The sequence below is a fragment of the Passer domesticus genome, chromosome 3, assembly GCF_036417665.1.
Source record: "Passer domesticus isolate bPasDom1 chromosome 3, bPasDom1.hap1, whole genome shotgun sequence".
Classification (NCBI taxonomy): Eukaryota; Metazoa; Chordata; class Aves; order Passeriformes; family Passeridae; genus Passer; species Passer domesticus.
Window position 1 is genome coordinate 34248248 of NC_087476.1, and position 23607 is coordinate 34271854.

The window sequence follows — 23607 nt, forward strand, 5'->3', positions numbered from 1 at the left end:
GCTGGGCCTAGATAGGAGATTAGTCTAGATAAGACTGAGAGGCAATCTCATCAAAACAGACAAACATCTTAAAGGTGTGTACCAAAAGGATGGTGGCAGATTCTTTTCAATGGTGCCCAGTGACAAGATGAGCAGCAATGACCATAAAATAAAACACAAGCAGTTCCACCTCAACATGAGGAAGAATTTCTTTACATTGAGGGTGTCAGAGCCCTGGAACAGGCTGCCCAGAGAGTTCATGGATCTCCCTCTCTGGAGAATTCCAGACCCACCTGGACAGTTTCCTATGTAACATGTTCTAGGTTACACTGCCTTGGCAGCTGAGTGGGACTGGCTGATCTCCAGAGATTGCTTCCAACCCTAACAATTCTGTGATTCATGTCACACTGTTTGGAGATAGGAATGCAGGGCTGTGCTTTCTTCTAAAATAAGGAGGGAAATGGAAGACACTGGCTGATTTTTGCTAGGATTTATGCAGTTGAGTAATTCTTTGCTTTGCCTTAAACACAGGGGAAACATTTTTTCACAAAGAAATAAAACGGGCTTATTTAAATGGAAAAACACAGTTGGTTTTTTAAACTTTCCAAACCAGTTTCAAAAAAACTCTACCTCTGCACTCCTAAATCCCTATATTGCATTCACATTTTACTGATGCAATGCACTGGAGTAAAACATGAATAAAAGTATGTAAATTGCATTGTTTCAGTTTTTATCTGATATCTCTGTTAGCACCTTAACAGCTCTTTTTGGGGGGAAATTCTGTTGTCACAAAGCTCCTCTAAGGTTTTCCTGGTAAATTTGCTGGGCCTCCCAGTCCCTATACAAATGATGTGTTGTCCTGCCCATTTTGGTATTAGCTATCCAAAGGTGATGGTATGTTAATTGATGATGGGCTTAGCTTTCAACTATCAATTATAGTTTTCACTTAAAATGTTGCAGGACCAGCTTGTTTAAAGTCTCCTGATTATTAAAATTTGGTGTGCTTTGCCTGTAGTGAGTGAATCTGAGCTACAAGTGAGAGACGTCCAGTATTTCTTGTATCTAGTGATCCACAGAGCAGAAGTTCAGTGGAAGCACCTAGTAGGAAAGTAGGCTCTTTGACATAAATTTGTCTTTCCTCTGCTCTCATCTGCATGTGTTGCATCATGCCAGGAGGCAGACAGTTTTCTCACCCATTCCTCCATCCTTCCCTGGGAGCCTTCAGTGCCTTATATAAACTCATTTCTCATGCCTGGAAATAAAGGGTTGGTCTTCCAGATTCCAGCTGAAATAATGCATTGAGCAGACTATGAAATCCAGCATCTCTCCTGCATGTCCCCTCCTCCTGAGAAGGAGTTCACTGTCTTAATCCCAAGAGATTTTAATGTGCAAACTACATGCCAGAGGAGAATGCTACACACCCATCCAATGTGCACGGAAAGCAGGATGAATCCACTAACTAATATGTTGCTACATGACATGAACTCACTGATTCTTCCCAGGAATATTGCCAGTGAAGGTATTCAAGGTCATCTTGCACAGAAAAGAGACATATCACACACACATAAATGATTGTTCCTTGAACTACAGCTAACTTCACAGAAAGCTGAGTTAATCTTGGCCAAGTTAAAATAAAATATTCCAGAGACTAAAAGTATTGTGCAGGGAAGCTACAGAAGCTGTCCAAATGGATAATTAACAGTACAGGGAATAGTGGACAAAATGTGGAGAATAGCTTAGGCATACAGTTAGAGATAAGAATTTAGTTGTATTCCATCATTTCAAAACCAGGTATCTATAGCACCAGCCTGATACATGTAGGTATCCCTTTTTTTTTGCCCTGAAGGATATTCCCCAGATCATCTAGATACTCCTTGGCTTACTTTTAGTTTACGTCCATATTAATTTCAGATGTGTATGTGGACATTCTTGTCAGTCATATTGCTAAATTTTTTTAAGAAAAATATAGTTTATTGAAGAAAAATAAAAGTGAGGCTGCCTGAATAAAAGTGTACAAACCATGTTAGAATAAATGGGAGCTTATGTTCAGTTTGATCCAAATACAGAAGTTTATACATCAATAATGCATAGTAAAATAGGTACAACAGATTGCTATGAAATCTCAGTTTTCAGGTTATGTTCATGAGTTTATAGCTTATCATCTAGGATTCATATCTTTACAGTACAAAATCTTTTCCTCTACACCCAAATTTCCAACCATTAATGTCATTCAGACATCCTGAATTGCTGGTCTATAGAAGTCAAACATTACTAAATTAACTTCTGGATGCATAAAGATTATCACAGTCAGAGCTCTTTGTATTAAATGTCATTCATATTTGACAACTAAGTGGAGGACAGCAATTCCCATTCAGGGGTATATATCTCATGAGACAGTGTTGAATCCCATAAATTTTGTGTGCACTAAATTAATTTTCTTGATTTTTAACATGTAAAACCTGCTCACTACTTGCCATACTGTAGCTACAGTTATAGTTTTTCTAGATGAGTCCCTACCCCGGGCAGAGCAACAGCCACAACATAGATCATTAAAATGGATCTACTGTGGACCTAAGGTATGGATCCACTTCACAGGAGTGATTTCTTCTGACACCGTTGCCTTCTCTTCCAAGTCTCACCACCTCTTAGAAGCTCTCTCCCTTAGAGGAGGTAGGTCCTTTTTCTGAGGAAATAGCTCATGGTATACGTTTCAAGTAATGATTCCAAAAGGATGCAAACTTCTTGCCCATAAGTTTTTGGGTATCTGACCTGAATAAATGGGACTGCAAGACCCTCAAACTGTGTAATAATCTCCCTTGGGCACAAACCAATTCAAAAGAAAAATTTATTCCAATATGATTCATTACTGTTTCATTCATTGTGAGCAAGGAGTTCTCAGAATTTCAGTTCCCGTAGGGAGAGGGAGAAGGGATATTTTAACTATCAACCACAGTTTGGGGTAAAATAAGCACTGAAACACTTCCCCAGAAGTGTTAGGTTGGGGTTTTGTTTTTTCTGGGGTTTTTTTCTCAGCTTGATTTTTTCATCTGTAGGTGAGAAAGAAGGTGAGAAGGCGGCAGTACACAGATATGGTGATGGAAGCTGGAAAAGAAGGAAGAAGGATTGTGTTAGCACTTGCATGCAGTCTCAACTACAGAAAATATAATGAGCTCCTGTGGACTGAAATGCTGTAGATGTGTACAATGCACTCACACAAGCCAAAGAAACCCTTTGCTTGGTTTTTCTTTTTTTTTTTTTTCCTATTAGCACCAGAAACATGAGTTTTGCCCCTTGCTAGAGGCCTGAACTCTTCTTGTGCACATTTTAGAGTATGATTCAGACTAAGTTCTTTTTTTGTCACTGGCCCCATTACCTAATGTTTTGCAGTCCTGCCCAATAAAGATTTATTCATCTCATATGTTCCTGGTTGTGACCTTATGTTCAGCCGCAGTTGGACTGCTTTGCACTCCAAGGCTCTTTCCTCAGCATTCCAAACCTGGGAGCTGCTGTGCCTGAGAAGACCAGCCTGCAGAACCTCACTGGACAGTAAATCAGCCCTTGAAGGCCCAAACTTTTTAGATCAAGCATTCAGCCTCATCTGTTTTGTTATTGCACTAATACTACCCTGAGGAAAATCACAAAGAAGAGTCCAATATATTTCAAATATGTTATTTGACTGAAGCATGTTTTCTTAGATTTGGTTTGAATATTGCAATGCTTAACTTTTCTTTGAACACCCCTACGTGCTGCTTATGATGAAAGTATCTGACCCAAATTTTCACTGAAAATAGGAACCCACCATGAGGTTTTACATGACTGAAGTGGGCACTGTACTGAGTGGGGCAGCCCCCTGACCCAGACTTGTTTCACACTGGAGTTTTCTGCAGCAAAATCTCATCCTTTCACAAACTGTGTGCAGCTGTGCAGTTCAGAAAATGTGACTCAAAAGTTTTCTTTTAAAGCATTTCTCTCCTTCACTCTCTCTTGTAGGCCAGAAGTTCATGAGGATCATACCCACATTTATTTTAATCCCTTCAGCATTTAGTTCCACAATCCAGCTATTTTTCCCTCCTGGTGAAACCGCATGGCAAATCTTGTACTGGCAACTACCAGCAACACTTCTTTCTCTGCTTGGGGAAAATCAATGATTAACACAGGAGAGGCTCAGTGCTGACATATCTTAGGAAAGGTGGTGTTTCAGTATCATGAGATACTCACATTCTAATAGTTATTTGACAACGATCAAAAGATCTGTGATATTAATTGCAGCTAATTTCTCCTACTCACCATGCTGAAAGTGAAGTTCAAACTGTGCGGGATTAATGGCCCTTTGCTACTTATGAGGTTCTTTATGGCTAATTTGTCACCATCCATCAAGCTTAGTTCACTCATGTATTTAACAAAATGAGCAAGGCTTGAACTATCAGGGAAGGTGAGGTAATAAAAAATAATGAAGGATATTTCTTAGACACTCTGAGGAGCATGGTACTTGAATCTTTCAACTTGCATTTATTTACCTGATCACCATTTAATGCAATCATCCATTTTTCTTTATTCATTTTGCTCAATATGTTGCTTTCCCACATATTTCACTATCTGTAAAAAAAACTGAGACACCAAGAACATAAAAAAATAAGCTGTCATTATTACATCAGTGGTTTTGATAGGAGGAAGTGGGGCTAGTAAAAAAAGTTGCTTAATCTGCACTGCATTCACTGACTCTACAAGGGATCTATCTTTTGCTCTTGACTTAAGTCATAAAAAGTTGTGGCTGACGTACTTTTCTGAGAAAGAACATATATGGAGACTGCAATCATTGTGTATTTCCTCAAAAAAAATCATAATATCAAGCCTTTCCTTCAGACTGCCACTGTGAGAGAAAATTCAACAGTGTTTGACCTAGAAACCTCAGACTTAAATAATAATAGTTGCAGAAAACCAGTTATTAAACAGGATTGCATTTCACAGCTTCAGAAAAACGTGAATTCACCTCACTTTGTGTGGGTTCTCTAAACAGTGAAATCAAATTCCCTTTGGATGCTTCCCCTCCAAGCAAGGGTGAGACTGAGTCATCCTCCATTTGTCATTTGTTTGTCTTTGATGACAAATATTACTCTCAACTTACAAACAATGTCAGCAAGAAAACAGAGCATCTGGAGCTTGTTCAGTTATGTTTCCACCTTCCAAAATGCTGCATAATAAATATGCATATGGTTAATTTTAAACACTTGAATACCTCCACTGGCTTTAGCTGGGGTGTTTCTAACATTAAAATTTGCTGAATGAAGACCATCATACTTATTGAAGCTGTGCCCCATTTGTGGTAGTAATGTAGCATTCCTGGCAGCAAGACAGACCTTAAAATTCCTCAGGTTACACATACTCTTCTGGGAGCACCATGACATTCAGGATTTCACATAACCACTTATGCTGAAGGTGCCACCTATACCCAGGTGAGTAGGTTTTTGGACAAACCGCACTGTTCTCCTGCAGAAAGCACTCCTAAGACTGCCAGTCTTGCCTTTGAAAGCTGCTAATTCTTTTTGTGCACCTGTGAATCCCTGTGACGAAAACAGAATGCTGGAACTTCAGCTACTCAATTTAAAGGCAAATAATTCCCCACCAGACTACAAAATGCTGCAACAGAAACTATGAATATTAATGTATTGCAGTTTCAGCATCCAGTCTTTTCTCTTTGCTGTATTTTGCCCTGCTGAGCAATGAAATAGGTGTTCTGTAGCGCCAGGCTCTTTTCACAACAGACAGGATGAAATTGTTTCCTTGGTTAGACAGCTCACCCTTGAGGTATGCTCTAAGCATATCCTTTTTTGCACATCTATACTGCAACTTCCAATTAGGGAGGAATATAAGCAGCAGGAGTCAGCAGGGGAGAGAATAAAATGTTCTTTGTCTCCAGACAGAAAAGTCCTTGCTGAAAAAAGGTTAGGATACAGCATGTCAAAGTTCCTTTGCTTTTACATGTAAGAGAATTCACATACATGTGCATGACTGACTTCTTTCCTAGTGCCTGTTGGGACTACAGCTCTCAGAACTTGGACTATTCATAGAGCTGGGAATGTTTGTCTGATCCTCTGCAGTAACACTTTTATAGAGAAAAGCTTTATTCTCCCAAGAATATTTTCATCTGCAAATGCAACACAGCCTCTTCTCCATCTGATAGAGGTTTTCCACTAAATTCAGTCTGGGCACAATAACTAAGCAAATCCTGCTGTTATTCCTATTTGTTGCTGTGTGGTGATCTTTTGTAGTCATTCCTAATGCAATACGAGATTAAAAAAAAAAAGGAAAAACAAGTATTTTTTAAATAGGAGACAAAAATACAATGCACGGGATTATTTCCAAGTTGGTGCTCACCATCAAAGGTTGAGATGGCTGGAGAGTGCTAAGGCAACACCAAGCAATTAACATCTCAGGTTAAATATCCAACAAAGCTACATCTCAGCTGGGATTCTAAACCATGCCCTTGAGCAAGTCTTTGGGGAAACCACTAGTAACACTCCTATCCTCAAAGTTCATTACTTTTTTTATAAGAGCACAAAATTATCTAATTCTTTTCAAGCTTCACAAATTCTAGTCCTTATTCATGTTTGCAACAGATTGCAATGCCTTAATGATATGCCTGTTGTTTACTTAGAAGCAGAAAGGCTAAGCAGCTCCTAGCTCAATCCAGCACAAAATCTGAAGCAGATTTGGGGTGAACTTTGAGCCCTTCATGCCACTTTGCAGTCTCTGAGGTTTTTTTTAACTTTTGGCTTTATAGCCTCAAAGTAACTTCAGTCAAAATATCTAAGCATTGTCAGGTTTCAGGTCAAAAGTATGTCAAAAGTAGAGTTTTACATGAATCTGACCCAACAGTAAATCCCTCCCTGCATTTGATATTCAACATATGCTCCCTTGAAAAGTTTTAGGTTTTGTGGTGAATATTTCTCACAGCTCTAGGTTGAATAAGCTGGAATGTTATACTCCTCTCAGCAGGTTTCATCCAAATCCCAGCTACTCTGACAGACAATCTCCTGACTATGAGGAGAATGGGTCAAGGCAAAGACTTGCTTCGTGTACAGTCAGATTCTTGAGCATTATGCACAGGACAGTGCATAGTTTAACAAGAACAATTAAACAAGACAGCAATGATCACTCTTTTTATTTTCACTTACTAGTTTCAAGTAGCAAATATTGAGGGAAAAGTTCTAGAGGAATGCCTCAGGAAACACTTATTTTAGACTCATTACTACAATAAACAACATTTTAGAGTGGCAGTGACAAATCTTTTCTGCAGTCTGTTAAAAATAGTCAATTTTTCACCCTCAGAGAGAGTCTCAACTCCCCATTTCAACTGCCATCTACCTTCAAGAATGCCCCAACCCACGTCTTTCTTCTGTTTATCCCAAGAAAGGGATAAAAAAACCGTGGATGGTTACATTTCTGTAAATAGATACCACACAGCTTTCTTTATCCCAACTACACAGAGCACCAGCATAGGAAAATTTTGCACCAGAGGGACCTGAGAGGATAGATTACAGAATCACTGAATGGGTCAGGTTGAAAGGAACCACAGTGGGTCATCTCCAGAGAGGAAGGCTCCACAGTCCCTTTGGGCAATCTGTTCTAGTGCTTGGTCGCCCACAGAGTAAAGAAATTTTTCCTCATATTCAGGTGGAACTACCTGTGTTTCAGTGTCTGCCTGTTGTCTCTTGGCCTACTGCTTGGCACCACTGCGAAGGAAATACCCTCTGGCACCCTCCTTTCAGATACTCAGAGACACTGATGCAGTGCCTCAGTTGTTTCTTCTCAAGGCTGAACAGGCTCAGATCCCTCAGCACTTCCTTGTAAGAGAGGTGTTTCAGTCCCTTAATTGTCTTTGTCACCTGCACCAGAAGCAGCTGGATGCACAGTCTTCTAGATTCAAACATGCATAGACCAGCCAACAAAAGACCTGACAAGTTTTTTCCAGAGGTATGATATGACCATGCCCAACCTATGTCAGAGTGCAAGGGGACTCTGGTGGGTCCATCACATGAGTGAAACTGTAAAGACTGTAGATCTGGGTGGCAGGTAGGCCCCAAACCTCAGGAAAGAGATCACAGAATCACTAGGTTGGAAGAAGCCTTCAAGATCATTGAGTCCAACCCATGCCCTAACACCTCAACTAAACCACAGCACTGAGTGCCACATCCTATCTTTTTTAAACACATCCAGGGATAGTGCCTCCACCACCTCCCTGGGCAGACCCTTCCAGTACTTCAGCACTCTTTTTGTAAAAAACTTTTTCCTGATATCCAACCTATATTTCCCTTGATGCAGCTTGACACTGTGTCCTCTGGTTCTGTCAGGTGCTGCCTGGAGAAAGAGACCAACCCTCACCTGACCACAGCCACCTTTCAGGGAGTCGTAGAGGGTGATAAGGGCACCCCTGAGTCTCCTTTTCTCCAGGCTGAGCCACCCCAGTTCCCTCAGTCATTCCTCACAGGGCTTGTGGTCCAAGCCCCTCACCAGCCTCATTGACTCCTCTGGACACGCTCCAGTGTCTCAATGTCCTTCCCAAACTGGGGGGCCAGAACTGGGCACAGCACTCAAGGTGTGGCCTCACCAGTGCCGAGTACAGGGAAGAATGATCTCCCTGCTCCTGCTGCCACACTATTCCTGATCCAGGCCAGGATGCCCTCGGCCTTTTTGGCCACCAGGGCACACTGCTGGCTCATGTTCAGCCGCTGTCACCAGTACCCCCAGGTCCCTTTCGGGCACTGTCCAGCCACACCATCCCCAGCCTGTAACGCTGCAGGGGGTTGTTGTGGCCAAAATGCACAGCACTTGGTCTTCTTAAACTTTGACTTCATCCTATTGGACTCTGCCCATCCACCCAACCATTCCAGGTCTCTCTGCAGAGCCTTCCTACCCTTCAACAGATCGACACACAATCCCAGTTAGTGGTGTCCACAAATTTACTGATGAAAGACTCAACACCCTCATCCATGTCATCAATAAACATATTGAACAGAACTGGCCCCAGCACAGACCCCTGAGGGACACCACTGGCCACCAGCTGGATGCAGCACCACTCACCACCATTTTGTGGGCCCGGCCCTCCAGACAGTTCCTAACCCAGCACAGAGTGCTCCTGTCCAAGCCATGGGCTGCCACCTTTTCCAGGTGTGCTGTGGGTGACAAGCCCAAATAGAAGTTCAAATAGACAACATGCACAGCCTTTCCTGCATCCACCAGGGGGTCACCTGATCATAAAAGGAGACCAGGTTGGTCAAACACAACCTACCCCTCCTAAACCCATGTTGGCTGGGTCTGATACCCTGGCCATCCTGTAAGTGCTGTGTGATGACACTCAAAATAAACTGTTCCATAGCCTTATTGAGTACTGAGCCCAGGCTAACTGGTCTATAATTACCAGGATCCTCCTTCCTACCCTTATTGTGAATGGGTGTCTCATTGGACAGCTTCCAGTCATCTGAGCCAAGGCTGCTGGTAAATGATGGAGAGCAGTTTCACAAGCTCATCTGTCAGTTCCCTCATCACCCTTGGAGGGATCCCATCTGGTCCCATAGATTTATGAACACCCAAGTGACTCAGCAGTTCTCCGACTCCTCCTGGATAACAGGGACCATTCTGCTCCCTAACACCATCTACCAGCCCAGGAGGACAGTTGTCCTGAGGACAAGCCATCTTCCCACTAAAGACTGAGGCAAAGAAGGCATTAAGAACCTCCACCTTCTCTCATCTGCAGTTACTAAGTTCTCTCCCACATCTAGTAGAGAAAAAAGGTTGGTCTTACCCTTCCTTTTGCCATTAATATATTTGTAAAAACATTTTTTATTAGCCTTTATGAAAGTTGCCAAATGAGTTCTGGCCTCCTAATTTTTTTCCTACATGCGCTAGCAATCCCCTTCAATACTTTCTGAGAAACCTGACCCTCCTTCCAAAGGTGATACATTCTCTTTTTACTCCTAAGTTCCTTCAAAACCTCATTGTCCATCCAGGCTGGACATTTGTTTTGTCAACTCATCTTTTGGCACACAGGGACAGTCTGTTCCTGTGTCCTCAAGATTTCTGTTTTGAAGTATGCCCACCTTTCCTGGACTTCTTAATTTTAAGAATTGCTGGTAAACTGATGGCAAATTCTTGTCCCGAGGAACTCTCTGAATAAGTCTCCTAAACAGGCCAAAGCCTGCCTCATTTGCTGCCTCTCCTGAAGAGCTTGTAACCATCCAGTGGAGCACTCCAGCCATGTGAGTCGTCCCACCACATTTCCATTAATTACATCATGGTAATTACATCATGGCTTTGCGGTTGCACCATGACCTCCAGCTCTTTTTGTTTGTTATTCATGCTGAGTGCATGTATACATGCACCTCAACTGGGCTACTGATTTCACCCCCAGCTTAGGCTTACCACCCTTGGGCCTGCTTCCAGAGAGCCCAGCTGCATCCCCTTCCTCCCTCAAACCTAGTTTAAAGCCCTCTCAATGAGTTCTAGCAGTTCATGAGCTAAAATCCTTCTGCACTTAACAGAGAGATGGAGCCCATCCAGTTCCAGCAGGTCAGGTGCTGTAAAAGTTGCCCCTGATGATCAAAGAATCCAAAATTCTGCTGATGACACCAACCCTTGAGCCACTTGTTGATCATGTGGGCTCTCCTACTTCTTTCATTGTTTTTCTCTGCCACCAAAGGGACTGAGCAGAACACCACCTGTGCTCCTGACCTATCAACCACTTGACCCAGTGCCCTGAAGTCCCTTTTAATTGTCCTGGCACTCCTCTTTTCAATCTCATCACAGCAGTGGGTAATAATCAGAGGGCTGAATGAGCCCAGGGAGTCTCCTGGTGATATCCCCATACCCAGGCCCCAGGGAGGCAGCAGACCTCCCTTTGGGATGGATCTGGCTGACACGTGGGGCCCTCTGATCCCCTCAGAAGAGAGTCACCCACTAAGACTACCCACCCCATGCCAAACTGTTATTCAGAAGGCAGACTGCCTGCTTCAGACTCGGGCAGCAGTTTTCAGTGCTGGTATCAGCCTTGGAGAGTCCCTGGACACAAACTTCCGAACACATAGGAACAAGCCTCCTCACTTTTGTCTCTCATTGTCATGAAGAAGACCCAAAAAATATTTTTCAACTATTTTCCTTGTCTTTTTCTTCATAGCCATTACCTAAAGGCTGTGAAAACCAAAGTACGTCAATATTAGAAGTCATATTCCTTCATTTGAAAATTTTATTGTTGACACTTATCTGTAATGAAAAACATTGTGCAACACTGCTTTTAATTTGGCATGCAGAGTAGATTAAAATATCTAAAGAAATTATATTGAAAACACTGCAAACCAGAGAAAAAAACCTTTGCAACAATCCTTGTTTAAATTATTTCAAACATAACAATTCATATTGCAAGTTCCCTGACATTCTACCTGTGTGTTTGATCACAGGAGGCAAACACTCTCCTTCACAAAAGAGAACATTCAAGGTTTTCCATCACTCAAAGTGTCCTATAGGCTTAAGAATAATAGAGCTGCTGGTAAACTGATGGCAAATTCTTGTCAGGCATGCATTCAGAGGACAACTTCCTGATCTCTATAGGCTTATGAAAAAATACAGCCTGTTTCACCAGTCAACAAATGAGGCCCTGTGGGTCAGTTTTGCAAAACCACAAACAGCACCAAATAGAAAGGATTACTAGCCTCTATTCAAACAGGACTCCCTTGGTAGGTTGTGTTACACAACTTTTCCAAAAGCATTTTAGATATTGGCAGACACTGAGAAATATCATCCAAGTCCTGTTTTCGTTCTCTCTCTCCCTCTTTTTCTTCTTTCTTTAATATACTCTGTCAATTTGGTGTCCTGGAGAGCGAGAAAATGTTCCATGAAGAAATCACTTTGAAGCTTAATTTTTCACTGCCAAAGTACTTGGGACACTTGTTTTTTCCAGTATTTCTCTAACTCTTGTTATCACTACTGCTGACTCATCTCCTAATGCCGAGGGAAAAACAGTTTTATGGGAACACAAAGAGGTCATGACTGAATTATTTTGGCTGTTATAAATGGCTCTGCAATTCATTCTCTGCACTGCTATTAAACAGATTTTCATAAAATCCTGATTAAAGCTAATGTTCCAGAGTAGAAAGATTCCCAGAGAGGTGGAGAAGCATGCAGCCTTACCTCTCAAGCAGAAGCAGCATCTCTCAGCCAGTGGTAGTGAACACTCACTCTCCTGAGTACTGACGAAGCAGTACTCCACAGCAATTCCATTCAGCACTCCCCAGTGGGAAAAGAATGTCTCCAACCTTCCCTCTAAGTTTTGTAAGGTGCAGTAAATCAGGACTGATACGTCAAGGTTCTTCTGGAAAACATAGAAGTTCTGCTCTTTTTTTCTCTTTTTTCCCGGCCTCCAAAGCTTGCATACAGCTTTTGTTTGTATAGAAACAAAAAAACCCACTGAATTATTTCTCCCTCTTTCATAACATCCCACATTCTCTCTGCATATGCATATAAATATATTCAAAAGCAAACCAAGTAATTGCAATAAATCACTATTTCAAAGAATTTTACCTGCATTTGCTGTCTATTAACAGAAGTTATTTGTAAATTCCTTTAACAAAAACTTGTTTGTATATTATGCTGCTTGTGACTGGTTCAGTGTACACATTTATAGCAACGTTATGTGCAACTACTTCCCATTAATCAATCAGATGGGTTGTATCTATTTCTTTATCAGAGGCAGAACATTATCTGATGAGAATATGGACATACTATGCAGCTAAACAAAACATTGACCAGGAATCTTTAAGTCTTTCTACTTTTCTCAAGATTTTAATCAAAGTAATAATCAAGAGTATTGATCAGATGGCCATGTGTGTGTGTTCATGTGAAGACAGCAGGGATAGATCATGAAGAGACATAAAACTGAAAAGTCCCTTCTATTAAGAACCACTCCTGCATACTTTCCTTACCATGAGCTAGTAGGCTGTTCAGCTAATCCTCATCTGATGAGATTAAAGAGAATTTTATAGTTCACATGGTGAAATGAATGTCTAATTACTTATAGGCAAAGGGACATATTAACAGAGGGGAAGCTTTCTCCTGACCTGAAATTCGTTTGCCTTGCAATTCTCACCCTCATCAGGCAAAATATCTCACAAGCAGACAGAGAAGCACATGGGCTGGACTGCTGCATTAAAGGGACACGGTGGCAGCCTGAGGACAGAGCCCATTGCTGCTGCATGTTGTGCCTGAGCCCATCCTGGGGCAGATGTGCCCTTTTCCCATCACATAATGCAGCCACACCTACAAGCAAGGCAGACAGAAGAAAGCTGCTCAAGTTTGGCATCTCCTTAGGTTTTAGGCATGGAATGCTTGCTCCATAAATACTATTAGCACAAAGAAAGTTGTTCTGGACAGGCAAGAAGTCAAATTTTGGCTGCTTAGAAAGTCAAAGACGGGATTGCCAACACAGAGTAAACTTGTCCAGCTTCGACTGCAAGCTGACAGAAGGTCTTGAGGATTGCAGTATCAGAGAGGATCACCTGCATCTCTCATAAATCCTGTCTCAGGTGTCCTCTTCCTTAATAAAGTTCTTAGTGAACTTTGTTCCATCTGTCAATTACTTGGAACTGTCACTGAACTTTGGAATATTTTTCATTAAGGCCTGCTGTGGGAAGTCTGGAATAAGCACAATGAAAGAAAAGCAAGAATAAATCTCCTCAGTACATGTTCAGCTGAGGGCTGATGGCTCAGATTACTGTTGGCATCAGCTTCTCCTGAGCATTTCTAGTCCTGGCATCCATGAGAGTAGTGATAAACTATGGCTAACGTCTGTCAATCCCTATTTCAGCGGTGAACTTCGCAGTTGAATAAACATACTTCTGAGCACTACAGTTTGATTTTCTTTTTAAGCACGTAGTTTCCTTATTCCTCCACATAGAAATTACTTTCATAGGAAATTTAAAATAAATAGAAGAAAAAGTTCAGTATAGACATGTGGTGTTCATCAAGGAGAACTTCCAAATCAGCAGGAGCTTTCCTTCACAGAGCTGGAAACCATTGCCATGCCATCATGATGTGCTCATTTGGATCCCACCAGCTACCATGGCTGAAGGCCATTAGCCCCCTTGTCTGCCAGTTTCACCAATAGCACTTTCAGCAGTTTAGTCTCCAGAGGCTGATAAAATGGGGGGAAAAATAACCTATCATGATGGGTATTGTCCTATTTTTGTTCCTAGGAATAGGTCCTGTGTCTGTGGGTCCCTGAGCCATGGGTCCTAAGCGAGGTTACTTCTTTAGCTGCTATTAAAATGCCAGAGCACCACTGCAAACACAGTAGAAGTTTTCTTACTATGACACTTAGCATTACTCTTGGCCATGCATCCTACAGAAGCATGGGGCACCCTTCTCTCCTTCCATCAGATGAGTGCACATGTGGCCACTTACAGCTTCCAGTGATGAGCAGTCTTTTCCTTTAAGCTTGGATGGCTTATTTTGAATCGGTGCAGGATAAATATTAGGTAGTATTTCAACAATTCATCATGTCTCTCCATCCCACAGAATTTTCAATGCCTTAGAAAGAATTAAAAGCATCACTAACTCGTAGTTGTACTCCAGAACAATTTCTAATGAGAAGCAGTAAGTGTCCTTTTGATATATTTATCTATACTTGTATGTTTCTTCTGAAATATTTTCTGGTTTTACCCTGATGTTTCCATTTAATTCACTTATTCTTGCTTTTCTCATGATTGTATCAGGTCCTGTCAGTTTTCAATTAACTTCTTTCAGTGTTCATATCCCTTAACATTTGTAACTGTTTTGTTTCTCCCATTATACTCCCTTCCCGGTTTCCATGTTGCATATATTTACAATCATTCAGTAGAGTCTTTGTAAGTTGTAGTCCTCCACCTGGTGTAGGCTGAGGCATAGGATATCTCATATGCCACTACACAAAGGAGAGACATACCATGAAGGAATTTCTTTTGCCAGCATGAGAGATGCTTTCCACAGCCCCCCTCTGTGGGATGAGGCAGGTTTGGCTGTGCCAAGTAAAATCCTGGCTCTGTCAGAAGAACATTTGTCATAGCTACATTTTCTCAATTTTGCTCTCTCACCACAGCCTTAAACTTGTCTAATCCAGAAGATGCTGAGAAAGTTTTCTAGTCTGATGCCTTCACAGTTGTTTTCCCAGCTTCTATTTCTCTCCCTCTGATATGCTTTGTCCAACAGGAATTATCATTGTGATATTATTTTTAAATTAATTTTTCAGGCTAATGTGATCAAGTGTGGATGTAAGGAAAAGCATTGTTTCCAAAAAAACTGCTACTTCTGGCAAACATATAATGTTCTTCTACGGTTTTTATAATATATAAACAACAATACCTGATTCTTTTGGAAACTAGACTTGAAAGAATCTTTGATATCAATATATTATCTTTACAAATTCTTTGAGTATTTCAACACCTGTGGATATTATGGTAATAGCTTAACTTGATTAAGATCTCAAGCCAATATGTCAACACCAGAGAAGCTCTCTGGAATAAATAGCACTTCACATAATGCTGAACAAAAGCCATTTTCTTTTTCTCTTTCAAGTTTTGATAGCTAGAGGATACAAGCAAAGTGACTGTGGCACAGCCCCAGGCATGTGAGATCCCCTTGCCTAGCTACCTTGCTAATGAGGTGCATCCAAAATGGCAAAAACCCGTCAGTCTGAACTTTTGTTCAAGCAATGTTCAGTCCAGCAGACACAGTGGTTATTCCCCATGTCAGCAGTCACTAGCATCATCCTCTGCAACAAAATTCAAACCATTTGTTCAGCATCTGCACCCAATTAATTCTGTGCTTGAGCTGTGGCAGGGTGCAATGAATAGTCTCTCTACAGTCGTTCATTTGTACTTGTAATAAACTTCATGATTTGTGCACGTTTTCACTTGTCAGTAGGGCACCAAAACACAGATCACAGAAAAGTTATTATAGTCAAGTGGAGCAACAGGTAGACCCTGCAACAAAATCATTTCTGTTCATACAGATCCCAGTTCATTCTTTCTTCACACTGCAAGGCAGAAGGTTCCAACCTGGAAATTTTTTGAGATGTCAAACTTGGGAACTTGGGATCAAAATTAATTTTGAATATCCACCAAGTTTGCAAACTTTTTCCATCTCTCCTCTCTAAGAGAGGACTAATGAGGTTTCAGCACAGTCAGTTAACCCAGATTAGGTCTTGATTTCAGATTTTGCCACTCTGTGATTTTGAGCATATCACTCAAGTTTTCAATGATTTTGCTCTCTTGCTTAAAGTTAAACATTCAGATTGTTCACTTCATAGAAATTTTGTGAAGATTGATTATTTTTCTGTCATGTTCACCCACTGTAGGCAAAAAAGCATCAGAGAATTTTTTAAAAGGAATATTTGCTGTCTTAGAGCTGTAAGTTGTATAAAATCAATTCAGTTATCCCCCTTAATAAAGAGTTGACTACAGCATCTCTATGTATAAAGGAACAGTATCTTCAAGAAGGAGTTCTGCTGTGTTAGAACTTCTCCCATAATTAGTTGGTTCACATCCATTAGGAATATTAATGGTCTGCTCCAGAAGTCACAACTTTCAACATAGTTCAGGTTTTGCACATACATGCCTCTATGAAAACCCTTGAAACCAATATACACAGAGGGCAAAGTAAAAGGTAAAAAAAGTACATGTTGAAAGAAAAAGTACTGGATTATTTCTTTCAAATGATGAATATAATGTTGTACTTCACTGAAAAAAATATCTGCATTTGAATAGTCTCTTATTTCCTTTTTCAGGGCTAGGCATGTTATTTCCTCAGGTACCGAGAGGTTTTGTTTTAATTTTCAGGAGCCATAATCTTTCAATATAAGCTTCCCGCCCAAGCCATACACGCTACACTAAAAGCTTACCTTTCAATTCCATAAAAATACGGAGACTAAAAGCTTCCTGTGTGTTTTGCTCTCAGATGTCAAACTGAAGCCACGAGAAAGCAGTAGGGAGAACGTCAGATAAAGAGTATCACTATTAATGGGAATATATGAGTCTGGATTATGTTCTAGATGTGTGAATCCAGGATACTTCCAGAACAAGATTTCATCAGCTTACTGAAGAAATAGCTTTTGAAAGATTTAGAGCAGAAATGAACCGAGTCATCTGGAAAACTTAGGTCAGTATGGATGCAATTTCCCAGGGGACTTCTCACCGCAACAGTTTCTTAACAGGAATCAAAGTTCAGTTTAAGTTCAGGTCCTGTTACGCGAAGCACTTCGAGAGATTGGTTTAAGTTATCTGATAAAGGAATTACCTACCTGTCCCAAACCACCTCTGCCACAATGTTGTATTCTCAGCTCAGCAAAAAACTCTTACCAGGGCCACAGACTCAACTTCCACCTTGGGCAGCCTCTTAACTGATGTCTCACATCTAAATGTGGCACCTACTGGACTTGAATTTACTGCACATTCACACTAAAATAAAAGAATATAAAGAGACGCACCTGAAAACTCACAAAGGTATTTATATCATAGAATGGGGGAAATCAATTAAAATAAAAACCAACTATCTGGAAGATGCTCAAATGCTTCAAATTATTTAAAACCATGCAGATTTTGTGTTAGAATGATCTTCAGATTTCTCTGTAAGATATTTGTCCTCCTGCTCTCTTTTTTCTTGTTTCATGGAAATAAGAAAAATGACAGAGTAAAACCAAATCTTTTAAGTAGATATGTTTTAGTGTTCTGATTAACATTCATGTTTGCTGTGAACTAGATCAAACTTATCTGGGAAAGGAACTTACACTGCAGTAACTTCAGGGTGGTTTTGCAGATCTTTCCATTTGAAAAAATAATTTTTAAAAATAATCTAATATTGCATTAATTAATTTGAATTTCAGGTTTACATATGATCTTTGCGTTGCTTGAAATTCCTATTGTATTCTTAGCAACAGCTTGAGCGTGTCACACCAATTCTTCAGAAAAGCCAGCAGTTCAAGCACACTTTTCCTTCACATCTCACTTTATATATTCTAGTGTCTTCTTATCTTGTGATTCAGTCCCAGGTAAAATTTGGGTTTGAAAGAATCAAAGGCTACTACAATTTTTTAGGTACTTTGAAGCTACAAATCCTATTTCTGGCTTCCTAAGTCCTTAATGTGAAGACATGAATCAAGGAGGGACCTTTGGTTGGAATCCTTCTTTGGTTCTAACTCCCATGTCAGAAAGCCTTCCTGAATTCAGTGCAGCTAATCCTCCAGACTTTACAAATACAAGCACAAAAGCTACTCCTTCTGCTACATAACAAAACTGCTAAAAAAGAGTGGTGTCATTCAGTAAACACTGCTCCCTTTGGAGCTTATGAAACGTGGAATGATTCCAAAAATCTGCTGTAAGTCCATGCAGTGGCGGTGTTTGAAAATATTGGTCTTAATTTTTGTTTGCATCCATAGCCCTTTCAGATCTGTTCTTTCATCTGCTGCAAGCACAGCGTGTAAACTAAATTCTGGCACTTGCTAACTGTGCTGAAGGACAGCAGATCTGCTCTGCCTCAGCCCTGGTCCTTGCTGCGTGTTCCAGAACTGCCTGGCAAACTGCAGACAAATCCAAGGTGGTGATGGACAACACCTGGGAGCAGATCTCCCTCCAGTGAGAAAGACAAAGGGGACAGGTGAACTCCAGCCCTGCTCACCTTCACTTATTGCAACTTTTGACACAATTTATACTCCAGGAGTGTCAAGAAAGATCACAGCTGCTTTTGATTTCTTAGTGGGAGAGTAGGTCCCAAAGTCCTAGATAGAATGCAAATGGAGGTGGTACGAGCTATTACTAAATTAATGTCCCCTGCTGGAGTGGCATGTTTATTTAATACACTTTTCTGTGCAGAGAAATATTTCTGCAGCACAGACCTTGGAAGACAACATTTGTGATCTAAAAACCAGGAAGGCAGGGCAGAGGGAAGATAGGAAGGCATTAGGTATAGACAGGGAGGAGCTGGCAGTGGGGGCTGCAGAGGGTTCCAGCCAGCTCCAGCAGAACCCCTGCAGGGCACAGCTGGTACCTGTTAATTTTATCCAGGTTTGCTCAAATATTGTTGGAGGCAGAAGAATCCTGACTCATCACTACGATTCAGCATGATGTGGTGCATCAAAGATGTAAGGAGTTGTCACAACAGCCGAAAGCTGTTCTCAATGTCACTGAGACAAAACCAATACAAACCCTTCAGCCTATTGATATGGTGAACTTCTGTCTGCTGGGCACCTGATCCTCATCCTGCTCAGTATCTCACAGGATCAAATCAAACTAAAACCGAAGTGGAAACATTGGCTGTGTCCAAATGCTGAATATTTTTGTGGACTGTGCAGTCAGTAATTTACTCTACACATTTAACCAAGGCCTTTGCCAGACAACCAAGAATATTATTTCTGTCCAATTAAGCAAGTATCACTTGCAATTAATTCTTGATTAAAAATATGAACTGAGGATCCCAAACCTGTTTTCATACAAGTTCATGTGAAAAGCATAATCTTCAGTGAGGATTATATTGTACAGCCCTGATTTGCACCTGTCAGTTTACATTTCTTTTAATTTAGGGATAACATTGCCTGGAAGTTTGTACCCACATACAAAGTAGAAGAGAGAAAGGCATAAATGATAACTCATCTTTGTTTCTCAACAAATGTTTTTTTAAAGCAAACATCACTTTACTTCCTGTAGCATATAATAGCAAGTAATTCTTTTAAGGAGAAACAATATATTTAATTGGACTTATTCTAGCCACTGGATAATAGATATATTTTCAAGCACAAAAACACCTCCCCAAAAGTGCCCTTAATGTTCATCTGTTTTCCACAAGACTTTCACTAGTAACAAACAGAGGGAAGACGATAGCTTTCCCTAAAAATTTGCCCTCACATTTACTCTGAGATTTTATTTAATGTTCAGTATCCTAGTGGACAGTGGCAACCCCACAGCTGCTGCAGAGCAAAACCCCTCTTTTCACCTGAGCCCTGCCCATTTTCACCCGCTGAGAATGCATCCCCATGCCCTCTCCCTTCATTTTCACAGTGTAGCAAAGTGCAAACAGAGTGCAAATATTTCTGTATGCTTCATGGGATTTTCTGTTCCACTGAACAAACAAGTCAGTCAAGCCTGTGGCCATACAAACATGAGGAGCAGGCCCTGCAGTTGGAGAGCTGCCCCACACGGTTGCAGGGCGGTGAGCTCCCTGGCTCAGGAGGGAACAGGGCAGCTCTCATCCATTCATCCATATATTTGACAGCTATTTAAGAACATTTGGAATGTAAGGTAATCTGTAATTAAAATTAAAATAGGAAAACAGTTAATAAGATGCTTTATGGAAATGGGCTGTTTAGCCATAAACTACCTCATGCTGAAAAGGCACATGCACATAGGAGTAATTCCCATTCAGATAAAACAGGAGAGTGTTTCTATCCCAAACACACAACATTCATTTACTGCAGTCACACATATGCCACAAGCAAGGAAAATAATACAATATTGGAAAATTTGCAAAGTGTTTCAAAATAATAAGAATTTAGCATCTAAAAGGAATTTACTTATTTACACCAGATGTTACAAATTGAATGCAGCCTTACAAAAGAAGATGAATGCTGTTCAAGTATTCAATGTTTTCTGAGGTGTGACAAGAGTATGGAGGTCACAAAAACCTCCCAGCCATTTACTGCACTTTCCTGCACTTCTGCAATAAGGACTTGAAAAACTTGGGGTCATAGAATGGTTTGGGTTGGAAGAGACCTTTAGAGAACATCTAGTGCTACCTCTCTGCTATAGTGGAGACATCATTCCTCAAGTCATGTTTCTTAAAGTCATATCCAACATGACCTTGAATACTTCCAGCACAACTTCTCTGGGCAAACCTTTGCCAGCCCCTCACCACCTTCATCATAAAAAATATTTCCCTTGTGTGCAATCTAATCCCACTCTCTTTCAGTTTAATACCACTGCCCCATGTGCTAGCACTACAGTCCCTTATAACAAGTCTCTGTCTTGCTCAAAAGCTCCCTTGAGGAAGTAGAAGGATGATATAAGTTCTCCCTGGAATCTTCTAGTGCTCCAGCCCCCTGATTGCTTTTGTGGCTCTCCTATGGATTTGCTGTCTTGTAGCACCTCACAGGAGCAGAGTAGGGGTAGGAAAATCCTCTCTCTCAGCCAGCTGGTCATGCCTCTCTTTATGCACCCCAGGAATAGACTGGCTTTCTGGGCTGCAAGTGCTCAGTGCTGATTAACGTTCAATTTTTCTTCCACCAATATCCCTAAGTGTTTCCCGGCAGGGCTGCTCTCAGTTTGATCACCCCCAGTCTGCACTGATACTGGGGATTACCCAGCCCAGGTGCAGGATCTTGCACTTTGCCCTGTTTACCTTAGTGAAGTTCACACAGCTCCACCTCTGAAGGCTATTGGGTCCCCCTGGATGCCATCCCTTCCCTCCAGCATACTGCACCAGCCAACCTGGTGTCAGCCGCAAAATTAGCAGAATATTTCCCATTTGGCTGTGTCTTGTAAGTGAAAACAGCAAGTTGAACCTCCTAACCTATTCAATTCAACTCATTTTACCATGCTAATAAATATTTCTATTAACATTAAACTATATACATGGGCAGGGAATGCTATATAGATAAATATGATCTACTTCAAACCCCCATGATCTGAAACAAACTCCACTTATTCTTAGGCTGGATTCTGCAGGCTACTTTAGTTTGCCACAAATGCCATCAGTCCAGAGCATTTTAAAATAGAAGATAACCCAGAGCACAGTAAAAGCTCTGCTCAATAAGAGCATCTCTCAGCTGACAGCAGCACTACATAGACCCTCCACCAGAAAGAGCTGTTGTCCTGAAATTAGAGATACAAAGGATAAAAGGTAGTGGGATAATAATGAAAAATGTCTCCCTGGTCTTATTTTATTATTTTAGATGTCTGGAGAGAAGTGTAATTATCTGAAAGAATAAAATATTTTCTATCTTGAATATTGCAGACAGTGACTAGATCCACGTGTAGCCAGTGTGCTGTGTTCTCCCTTGACAGTTCCAACCAGAAACAATTCAGCATAAGCTCCATTTAGTAGCTGCAGAGAGTATGCTTTCCCTTTCCAGCTAGCAAGAAAATGCAAATTACAATTTTATTCACTGTTCTTCAAGCCATGTGAGTTTTGTCAAAAGTGTAGTGCCTGGTCTAATTCTGCTGGGTCCAATAGAAGTTTTTTCTACTAACTTGCTTTAACATGAATTGGAAAACAGGAATTCATTGGACCTCAGGCACAACCATCACCTTTTGAATTTGTTAGTTAAGCCTGTGACATACACCCACAGAACCCCAAAATTACATGGGGTAGTAAAAAAAGAATCCTAAAAATGTATTTATTGTAAAATTTAGACTAGCTATATGTTACATTGACTAAGCTGCTGCCCTTGGAAGAGTCTAAACACAAAAGCCTGCAAAGAGATTTAAGGAACTTATCTGTATAGAGAGAGGGCAAAGTCACACCAATAAATGAGAAAAAGATAATGAGGTCGTTGCAAAGGTCTCTGTTGTTGACTTAAGTTGCAGTCTGGTGAATGCCAGAAGGGAATATGAATTTTCACTGAAAAAAGCCAACCTCAAAACAAACAAAAAACCCTAAAACACCGGCCTGAAAACTAGATCTTTATTTGCCATTAAAACAAGCACAAGATGGTGAAAGTGAACTGAGTCTTATGACTGTAATTTGTTACACAGTCACTAAGCTAATATCTGAGCCTCAGCATCTGCTGACTGCTCACAAAAACATTCTATTTAGCAATAGTTTTGCTGATACTGTATAACAGATTTGCTTTTTCTTCTCCTCCTTTTCCCTTTATTGCAAGGGATATTTATACAGAAATAGAATGCTTGCTTCTGAGGAGTTCATCTGTGCCTTCTGGCGCTTCCACCCCTGTTATCACAAACAGATGATCACGACCTGACATGGAGCACCAGCTGAGAGAGCTGACTAACCCTGCTGAAGCAAAAGGCCTGGCTGGTGATTCAGAACAGAATATTCTCCCAGGAGACTTCACAGACCAAGCCTTCTGGACACTGACCTACATTTGCCAAGGAATTGCTAACTAATCTGCCACCTTAACTTGTGCAGATGTGTTGGTGGACACACACATATTTTCTTGTTCATACATGTCCTGCATATAACTGTTTTGTTATTGTTACTTCTTCTTATCACTAATAAAAAAAAATAACAAGGAACTCTTAGACTTATTGATGTTGTCATCAGTCCTGCCATGATATGGGGGAAAAGGCTACTCAGACCTTGCTCAAATTAGTTGCCATGGATTTTCCCATGTCCGTTGCATCGAGCACCCATCCAACCACTCATCTTCCACAGGCACATCTTCAACAGCCACATCTGTATTCTTTTGATTTTACCTGATACTGCTAAACACAACTCTGGCAATAAAATAGATTCTATCTCATTCCAAATACACGCCAGTAGCAATCTCCTAGGATTTTCCACCACTTTAAATTATTACTATTACACTACCATAGTTTGTCATGGTGCAGAAATGCTTACCTGGTTTTAAAAGCTGATGAAGTTACTATCAAAGTAGGTGAA

The 23607-nt window shown here is 40.8% G+C and overlaps 1 long non-coding RNA gene across 1 annotated transcript; it reads right to left on the minus strand.

Annotated features, from left to right (window-relative positions):
* Window positions 1–2806: 2806 nt before the first annotated feature.
* Window positions 2807–17201, minus strand: LOC135296323 (uncharacterized). The gene is made up of 5 exons (XR_010358392.1): window positions 16901–17201; window positions 14428–14553; window positions 12160–12340; window positions 4497–4587; window positions 2807–3081 (listed from the first exon to the last, which is right to left on the minus strand). It is a non-coding gene; the product is annotated as an uncharacterized LOC135296323 (long non-coding RNA).
* Between the last annotated feature and the right edge of the window lie 6406 nt (window positions 17202–23607).